General features: G+C 50.9%; 1 long non-coding RNA gene across 1 annotated transcript; it reads right to left on the bottom strand.

The window, feature by feature from the left end:
- Positions 1-522: 522 nt before the first annotated feature.
- LOC311422392 lies at positions 523-8,126 on the bottom strand. The gene is made up of 2 exons (XR_014685312.1): positions 7,902-8,126; positions 523-862 (listed from the first exon to the last, which is right to left on the bottom strand). It is a non-coding gene; the product is annotated as an uncharacterized lncRNA (long non-coding RNA).
- Positions 8,127-10,233: the final 2,107 nt, after the last annotated feature.

Genomic DNA, 10,233 nt, shown 5'->3' with positions numbered 1-10,233 from the left:
TGAGCAACTCCCCCTGGATTCTTCTGGCCTTGCTCATTTCCATGCTACTGCATCTTAGAGAGTTCTTGCAGAGTGGCCTACTGAGTAGGAACAATTAGCAGAGCTCCTTACCTGCATCTCCACAAACATTGCCAGGCCAATATTCAAAGGCCAGCTGCAAGTGAGCATGGTCAGTACAGCACATCTATGTGTAAACATGTCTGTGAACATGTGAGGGCATCTGTGCATGCCCATATGGGGCAGTATGTACATGTTCTTGAATCTATGTACAAGTTTGAACAGGTTTGAGCAGGGCAGGACATTTGTTTTTATGGGCCATTCGGGCTTTTTGGCCAAAAATGACAATCTGATATTTCTTTCAGCTGCTGGGTGATGCTTGTCATGCAGGTGTCCTGGGTTTGCATTCTTCAGCTGACTGCAGGGTCTACCAGCTTTCCCTTGACTTGGAGATGTTGCAATACCCCTCTCAGCTGCAAACCTTCTGGCTTGCTCTCTTTTATTTTCAATATAAGACACCTTAAATTTATTCTGAAAGCAAGTGTTTTAATGAAAAGAATGCAGTCAGGTGAAATGCTGACTGTTTCTTGAAAACCACCCATTAATGGACAATTCTCACTTTTTTTTTTTTTTTTTTTTTTCTTTTTTTTTTCCTTCAGATGCTATTCAAGGAACAAGGTAGAAAGCTTGGTCTTGTTCAGTTAGTTCTTCAGTTCTTTTTCTGCTATGGAGCACCAGCATTAGCTCCTCCATCAGACCCTGAGATAGCAGGAGAGGACCTGCCAAAGTGCCTATGTCAGGAGGATGCTCCACAAGGTCCCTTTTTGCTGGCTATCCTTCCCACATGGCTGTTCCCAGCTTCTCCCTGGAGTGAGAACAAAAAGAAATATCTCATGGAGAGGTATTGACCAAAGGCTGCAGCTTGCAAGGTTGACATGACCAGCACCAGTGGGAGGTTCTTCTCTGGCCCCAAAACATGCTGTCAAAATACACAGGATGACCCAGGGCAACTACTTTTTTTTTTTTTTTTTTTTTTTTTAAATTAAAAAAAAATTCCCATTCACAGATGTCCAGAAAGATTTTGCTCCAGCACCTCTTTAGCTGAAAGGAAGTCAAGCTTCAAACTGAGTTTGATTAACAGAAGTCGTCCCTAAAAGTAACCCTTTTTTTAGCTCTGTGGTGCTAGACTTTCAGGGGGAAGTATGTGTCCTGTTTTGACCCTTCTCTGTGGTATGGCAAACCTGAATGAGCTCTCTGTCCCAAATCTGACCTTCTCTCCTCTCCCTCTAAACCACTGCAGCATACAGGATGTGGGGAAAGATTCCTGGGGACATCCAGGTCTTCTCCCTCTTCAAGGGAGTCATCACCTCATGAGACATATGCTCCTTTTGGCACATACTGCAGAGGCTGGGTAGAGTCCTGGGGGTTGGGGAGTGGTGGTGTTGTGCTGGAGAGTGCTGGATTGCCCTCTCTGAACCAGGAAAGGAGCTTACAATCGTGTGGGATACCTGCATGCTGTGGGTAGGTCAAGGCTAGCAGGGTGGGACTGAGTGCTTAGAAGCCCCAAGAACCACAGAGATGGGATCTGCTGTGCCACGTACAGTGCAGCCCATGTTGTGCCATGATCTGTTCCTGGTAGCATGTCCCACCACCTCGAAAACACCTGAAACCCAGTCTGTCCAAAATTGCAGGACCTCAAATCTTCAGAACCTGGAGAAACTGGGCTCAGGTCTGATCCTGCTCGCTGTTCTGTGCCCCCAGCCCAATGTGATAGCAAGTTGAGATGTGGGTTCAGGATGCTTGCAGGCATAACAAATATGACATTATTGCCCCATAACAAATGTGACAGGGGCACAGCTGCATATGGGCTGCTCCCAGGATTGATGGGAGCTGGGGCAGCATGGGGCAGATGGGTTTTTCTGCCTGCTGGGGCTGCCCCAGCCACCTTTCCCTGTCCTCCATCCGGAGGAGAAGGTCCTTGTTGACCACCAGCTGTCTGTCACATCCAGGCAAAGACGTCTCTAGTTACAGGGTTAGTGGAGCAGTGAATTGTAAAAGTCCTTTCCTGTCCCATCCTCCTCCTCTCCTGCCCCCTGTGCTTCCTCCATGCTCTCTGTCACCTGCCCACCCCACTCTGTCCCTTGTCACCAAACCTCTTTCCTCTTCCTCACCGTCTGTCTCCCTGTCATCACCACAGGGTTGGGACATCAGGGAAGGAATGGGGAAATATGGTGAACTGGTTGGGAAGAAGCAGCAAGACAGACCTGCAGCTCCTGGCTTGGCCTGGCCTTTCAGGAGCTGCAGGGGAATGTCTGGCTTCCAAAGGAAGTTTTGTCCCAAAAGGACAAACGTCCGAAGGGATTTTTGTCCCAGATGAAAGACCTTTTGAAAGGACAGGATTCTACCCTACAGCTGAGCCCTTCTGCCCAGGCATTCCCAGGGGTGCCCATGCTGCAGACACACAGCACCCAGGGTGGGTGCAGGCACAGAGAGGCACTGGGGGAGCTGGCTGGGGGCTGCTGAGCCCTTTCCCAATCCTCCCTGAGGCATTGCAATAAGCCGGGGCTTCAGAGAGCGCCCTTCAGTGTTGGGAGAGGCAGCTGCAGCCGGGTGTTGGGGGACTGGGCAGGAGGGAGGACGGGGAGCTATGCTTCTCCCAGCTGGGAGCAGTTTTGGCAGGGCCTCAACAGCAGCTCTGTTGGCAGCGCCTGGCTGGGAGATGCTCCACGCCTCACCCTCCATCCAGCTCCAGCCCTCTCCAGGCCCCCCGTGCAGCCGCTTGTGCTACTGTGCACTGCCAATCCCACGCCGAGCAGCCGCGGAGCCGGCCAGGTCCCGCTGGGCTGATGCCACACACACAGATGGGTTCCAGCGCCTGCGATCCCCTGCTCCGCAAGCTCCTCGTGCCCTTGCTCAGAGGGCCTTGGCCCCGACTGAGATGCTGCTGAGGTGCCCTGGGGGAGCTAGCTGGGGTTCATGCTGTGCTGCCTGGGAGCAACTGCAAGACCTGAATGTGGAAGCAGAGAGTGGGGCAGAGTTCTGCCACATCACTTACAGCACTGCTGGGAATCACTCAAGTGCTGCAGCTGAATGAGCTGAGCTGAGCTGAATTCCCTCCCCAAGGAAGCATCTCTAGCCCTAGCTGGGTCCTGATGCAGGGGGACCTGCAGCACCGCTGTGTCCCAGTGGCCAAGTGGCCTTGAAATGCTCCAACAGCAGTGCTGAGCACCAGGGGATGTGGGAACAGCTGCCTGACAATACGGTGCAGCTGTGTGCTTTCATGCTGGATAATGCACCAGAACCACGCTGCAGTGGGCTGCTGTCGTGCCTGTTCCTATGGAAACCGCTTTCAAAGGAGACAGGCAGACAGACAAACATGAACCAAGTGGTGCCGGGTGCTGGTGGGCCCGTGCAGAAGCAGGGAGCAAAAGGGGGCTTGGACAGATTTGCAGCCCAGGCACTGTCTGGGCTGGCTGCAGCAGCTGCTGTGACACTAGTGTGGAGCTGTGGGGAGCAGGGCCAGCCAAGGGGGCTGGTTCCTGCAGTGCCTGGTCCCCTGGAAGGACCATCTCTGAAGCCCCTTAGCCACAGCCTTGGGGCAGCAATGCAATTCCCAATCCTAAATAGGGAAATGGGCTATTGGAGTAGACAGGGCAGCTCCCAGCCCTCTTGCAGTTTTGGGGCCGGGAGCACCACGGCAAAGGGAGGGAGGATGTCTGGCTATCTAAAGCTGTGCAGGCAATCACAGGAGATCACAGGCAGGGAGAGATTTAGAACAGGGACAGGACCGGATGTGTACTTTTTCCTAGTGCATAGCACTCTCCATCCCTGGAGATGAAAGGATGCTCTGTGCATAAGCCAAGGTGGTTACCTGCTGCCCTTGTGAAACTTGGGGGTAGAGCTGTGCTGGGGGAGTGCATAAAAGTTGGACTGGATGATCTAAAGGTTGGACTAGGTGATCTTAGAGGTCTTTTCCAAACTGAATGATTCTATGATTTCTGCCACACAGGCTTCATGCTGCATCTGCAATCTAGGAAGGAGGAACTCTGCAAGGAGCCATGGCAGTGTTAGCAGCTGGCCAGCATCCACAGTGCTGGTGTGGATAAAGAAAGGGCCAGGAGACCAGAGCACAGAAAGCTCCTTGAATCTCCATAGCAGGAAGGTGGTGAAGTGTGGCCACCATGGGCCAGCCTCACAAAGAAGGAACACAGGGAGGCAGATGTGTCCTTGGAGAATAGCTGTCTCACTGCCCTGGAAATGGCAGAGGTTTAAGTCCTTTACACATTGCAGTGCAGGTCTCTCCTGGTCTGGGCAGCAGCTACAAGCTACTCAGTCAGTGTATGGGGAACAGGGATGCTGACTCTTTCCCCTCCTCTCCTCTTCTCTCCAGCAAACATGGCTTTTTCTCTAGTAGAGCTGGCCCTGCTCCCAGCTCCTGGCCCATCAGGCATCTCAGGGCAGTGGAGGTGAGGGAAGCAGTTGTATCATATTTGCACAGCAAGGAGAGAAATGCACCAGTCCCTAATACAGACCCAGGGACATTACGTCTATTACATACATTACGTCCATTCTTTCTTCCTCACTTTGTCCTTCCAGACCAGATTGCCTCCTTTGGTAGCAGTGGGCAGTGCAGAAGTGCAGCAGGCTAACTCCAACCACAGCCCAGGGTTGAGCTCTAGCCAGGCAGAAATCACAGGGGTGATTCCAGCCCTAGCATACTGACAGAGACAGTGGGAATCAAGGCAGATGTACAGGTGACCTCTGGCATAAAACAATGCCTTCAGCCTCCTGAAATAATTTACTTTTGCCTCTGCTAGCAGTGTTTTCTGCTCTTTGCTTGCAGAAGGTAGATGGGACCTCTGGAAGTCAGCATGGGACAAGGTTGACAGCATCAGCCTCAACAACCCTGGAGCACCCTCTAATCTCAGACTGCCTGGTTTGGCTCTTCAGGATGAGAGCAGTTGTCCCCTAAATATCTAATTCATCCACTGTGTGGATGGGACACTTGAAGCAGCAGTGCCTTGGGCCAGCCAGTAGCTGTCAAAAGTGGAAACCTCCTCCCACTCCACCCTAGGGACATGGCAGTGCCACAGGGACACTGCAGCTGTGTGGGATGGGTAGCAAAGCTTCTGTGGCTTTTCTGGAGTGGGAGTGTGGAGGCACCTGCTTGGTGTGAAACCAAACACAAGTGATGTAAGGCAGTGAGTTAATACCAGCTGGTCTGGGCTACCTAGCAGCTTCAAATGGACCTTCATTATTGCCTTGATAAACCCAGTTCTCTGGGCAGAGGGAGGGCTGGAAGTGTTGTGGGTAAAGCTATCTCCAGGCCACACATAATTAGGTTTCTATGTTGGTTGAACCTTTGTCTGCTTTTGAGGGGTGCTGGTCTGTAAGTCTCCCTGTGTAGGGTGTGTAGAGAGTGCCCATCAAGCAGGTATGGCTCTCCTGTTTTGTCACCATTGATCTCTGGGACAAAGTCTTTACCTGGGTATGTAGGGTGGTAAGCGAGTCCCTCATTATTCAGAGTAGGTTTTTGCAAGCAAGGAGGGCAGATGTTTTTCAGCAGACAGGTACCTGCTAAAATCTGAACTGTTATTGATTTTTGCTGAGACTTTCAGCACACTACAAGTGTCTGAGCATACACCAGGTTTCTGCCTCGGAATAACTCTTATGATACCTCTTCTGGTCTGCTCCAAAACATCCAGGCAGATCAGCATGCCCAGAGAAAGATTTGCCATGGATGCCAAAGTCAGAGGGCACTTTCTGACTGACTCAGAAAATCATTTGGGGACATTTTGGGTCTCAGTTGTCTCATGACAGCCTTGCAGATGTGCTCTCAAGGTCATGCAGCTGTCATGAGCTTAATCATACCAAGATCATTGGAGATACCCCAAGTCAACTGCACAAACTTGGACAGAGCTCACTTATAACCTCACCTATTTTAAGTTCTGATTTCTTTCACCCCTGAAATAGCCTGGTTGCCAGAGAGCCTGGCAGCAATCATTTTTGATCACACAGTTGTCTCCCCATTTTGTACTGCAGCATTTCAGTGCACAGAGACACCTTTCTGGGAGGCTTCCTACTGGGACTGAATTTAATGTGCTTTTAATTTTTGGACATTTGTGGTTGGATGAGATGGAAACAGTGAATTTACAGGCAAATACCCATAATTTCCAAGCATGTGATAAAACCAGTCAGTGCACGTTAACGGCTATTTGCCAGGTCACTCCAAAAAATTACCATCATACTATTAATTGAGTTCAAATGTTCAGTGGCTTAGGGTGGATGGTGGGTGAAAGGAGTGGAGCAGCCCCTGTAGGGCACAGTAAAGAGTTAATTCTAGTTCTTTTGTGTAGCAGGTTACTTGCTAATTTCATCCACCTTGTAAGACTTTATTTAAAACTGCTTTTCCAATGTGGGTATCATCTTCTGACAAGCTGCAAAGAAGAGGGCGAGTGTGAGAGAGGCTGTCTGAGGGGAAGTGGGAAGTGAAGAAATGCAGAACGCAGCATGGAGAAATTGAGGACACCCCTCATGAATGCAGTCTGGAGTGGGATGGGTATGGAGTGTCTGCCCTGGTTGACTTGTACAACCAGCACTTAGAGCCAGTCACAAATATGTCCAGGGCTGCAGATCCCACAGGAATCCTGAACTCTTGTGGTGGGCTCAGTCTGGCTTAGGGCCAGACCTTGCTTGGTGCTGCCCTATGTATGAACCAGCCTCTCCAAAGGGTCATTGCACTCACCCACCTCTGTGTCCTGAGGGATCTCTGGAAATCCAGGGCTTGCCAATGCAGTGAAAACTCTTTGTCTGCTGTTTCTATTTATTATATTTAATATAATATTATATATTGTATTTATTGTATATATTTATTTTATGTATTTACTAGTGTCCTTTGTTAGTGTTTCCCCTATTAGTGTAGATCCCTGGAACATTTGAATGGAGCAAGGATGAAAGAGCTACCAGCAGTGTGGGATAAGGTCAGGCAGCCTGTGTCATTCCTGTAGGGTCCAACATGGACCTTTGGACACCTGTTGCCTCCTGGCTTTTCAGCGCTTGCTGAACAAAGCTTATCTACTGAATCCTTGGATCCTGCCCTCACATGCTCTGTTTTCTACCCAGTCCTTCTGGTGGTGAGGCACTGGAACAGGTTGCCCAGAGAGGTTGTGGATGCCCCATCCCTGGAGGTGTTCAAGGCCAGGTTCGATGAGGCCCTGGGCAACCTGATCTAGTGGGTGGCATACCTGCTAATGACAGGGGGGTTGGAACTGGATGATCTTTAAGGTCCCTTCCAACCCAAGCCATTCTATGCTTCTATGATTCTCTGACCTGACCTTAGATCAGAGTAAGGTGTGGGTCCAATTGACCTTTCCGTTCAGCAGGGTCCAAATCAGAGCCATCCCAGGGCTGTACCACCTGGTGTTTCCTTCAGTGGGATACTGAGGATAGCTGGAATGTGGTGCCATTCATCCCACCCAGGTGAGCCCTCTGCATTGGGGCTGGGGAGCAGGACCTGGAGCAGTGGGTCTGGGGAAGGTGGACAGCTGCTGTCATGGTGTGCTGTGGCACTGTAAGGGCTGCCACATGGTGCAGCCTTCTGGAAAGCAAAGTGGTGGGAAGGATAGGAGCAGGAGAGGAGCCCTCAGAAGGAGTTCAGCAGGTTTTTGGAAAGCACTGTGTTTTCACAATTCAAATGGGCCTGAAAGGAACAGTGAAAGGAGGGGGCAGGGCTGGGAAGCAGCTGCCAGGGGAGAAAATATCTCTGCTCCCTTTCCCTTTGTCACCTGCCCACAATTAGCCACAATTCATCACCCCAGGAGCCTGCAATAAGTCACTGACTGCCTGAGACTGCCCAGCCCCTCCCCAGCAGGCAAGTCTCCTCTTTCCCATGGGCTGGCAATTACCTTTTGTGCGAGCTCGGGGTGGATGAAGTTGCTCCTTCCCCACCGTCAGAGCTCCCAGGCCAGGTGAAACCAGCTGTCCTCACTGCTCTGCTTGGTGGAGCTTGTCCTGCTCGAGCTGGGCAGCAAATGATGGTGCAGCAGGGCTCTGTGCGCCCACGAGAAGTCCAGTGAGTGGTGAAGAGGCAGCAGAGCACTGCAGAGCAGCTGGAGACGTGTGTCCTTGGTTGGGAGTGAGGTCCCTGCATAGTCATGTGGGAGAAGCAGACACTTTGGGGTATGGCTCTTCATATCTCACAGGAGAAGCTCCAGCTATGTTTAATTCAAAACTCCCTGTTCTCCTCTCTCCTGTATTTTACCCCCACTGCTTCATGCTTTGGTCTCAAGGCCAAAGAATTGTAAGCAAGGGCCTTGGATAAGCATTCCTTTTCTCCTCATACTGAAAGCTCATCTGGCTGAGCCCTGATCTGGTTAAAAAAGGCTCACATTAGTAGAGCTAGGCTTGATGAAGATGCTGGTGTGAAGCAATGTGGTGATGACTGTGGTCCTCAAAGTCTCCAGCCTCATGTGCCTGTGAGCCTCAGTTTCTTCATCTTGACATTCTCTGCTACAGAAAAGCACCAACTGAGCATAAAGGCTGATGAGAACATGCTTGACATGACCAGTTTAGGTTGACAACAATACTTTGTGCTTTGCACTGGCAATAGCTGCCCAGGAATAGAAGTCACAGTCTGTCCAGCAAGGCCTGTAGGAGCTGCGCTTTTTTCATACCTCTCTGTGTATGTGTGCTTCTCTGTAGCAGCCTTCAGCTTGCACTGCATATTCCCCTCAGACATCCAGTCTGATCAGGACTCTTGGTCCCCCAAACAATGGAGGTAGCAGTGTTTCTGCAGGTAGTGAAGGGCATGCAGATGGAGGCTTCAACCTGCTGCCCTTCTCCCCAACCCCAGCTTTTACATGGTGCTGTGGAGAACAGCAGAACTTCACATTAGGCTCCTGCCCTGCCTGTTGCTGCATGGACTGGGGTGAGGCAGGGGGTTTCCAGGCTGCTACAGTCTGTCCTGCCCTTATAATGTACTCTACTGAACTCCAAGGAGGCCAGGTTGGGAGAAAGCTCTGTCTGCCTGTATCTCACATCTCCATACTGAAATGCTGTCCATGGGGATGCATCTTACTGGGCCCTGAAGAGACTGGGCTGGGTTTTGTAGGGCTCTGCACACCCTCATAAGTCTGTCTCATGAGTTTAGGCTTCTGTGGTGAGAATCAAGCAAACAAAAATCTGGGAATCTGAGCAGCAAAAGAGATGGGATTAGCAGCAGATCCCTCACTGTACCTTCGTGTCAACACACCTGTTATGTCCCATCTGTGTGCCTGGCACCCAAGGAGGTGATGGAGACATGTAAGGATACATGGGGTGACGGCTGGGCCAACTGAAGGCACAGGTGAGCAGAGTTCCCCAAAACTTCATACTCTCTGTGCCACACCTCTAATGCAGCCCTCATCCTTCCCAGAGCCTGCTCCTCTGCTGCAACAGAATTGCCTCTTGCCTGAAGGAAGGAGAAGTCTTGAGCTGCCTCTGTTATCACTGCAAACACCATGGCAGCAGGGAAGGATGGGTGGTAGGTGTGGAAACACGGTTAAGCAACTTGTGCTGTGCAGTGTGACCAGCAGCCAACTCATCCCACCAGGTAGACTCTGGGGTGGTGACTCACAGGGGTGCCATAGCCAGCACAGTTCAAGCTGGTGTGTGGGAAGTGCCCATGGTGCTCTGCAAAGCCTTGCTGATTGATGGGATGAATGCTTTTCTGCTGATAATATTTATGGCTGCCTCCAGGCAACATGTCTAAAACTCTGGTTTTGTTGGCTTCTTGCTTCTCTGCCTCCTTCCAGCAGTCATGTTGCAGACAGGCTGTGGTTAGTGTCCTGACCAAGGACTTGGAACAACTCTTTCCTGCTTCTTCCTCCATGAGCTGGTCATGCTGTGAGTGGCCTTCAGTTTTCATGAAGTTGTCTGTGCCTGATCCCATCCCATTCCAACCCATCCATCCCGCCATAGCTGTGATTGCTGAAGGTGGCCATAACTACTTATTTTGCTCTAAAAGTGGGAGGCCTGAATGGAAAAAACAAAAGCCCTCCAGGCTGCTCCCTTCTGCCACTGGTGCCTCTCAAAAAACAAATTCCTATAGTGGTCAAAGAAGACACCTGGAAGAATGCATGAACACCAGTCCCCCAGTCTAAAAAGACTATTAATATCCTGTCCTCAATGAGCCTCTGCCCTCGGCTGCTGGCCTGGAGCATCCAATGGGTATGAGTGTGGGGCTGGCCTCCATTGCAT

The sequence above is a fragment of the Aythya ferina genome (genome assembly GCF_964211825.1).
Source record: "Aythya ferina genome assembly, chromosome: 21".
NCBI classification, from domain to species: domain Eukaryota; kingdom Metazoa; phylum Chordata; class Aves; order Anseriformes; family Anatidae; genus Aythya; species Aythya ferina.
The sequence above is the reverse complement of the archived record's forward strand: the minus strand, read 5'-3'. Positions and strand labels throughout refer to the sequence as shown.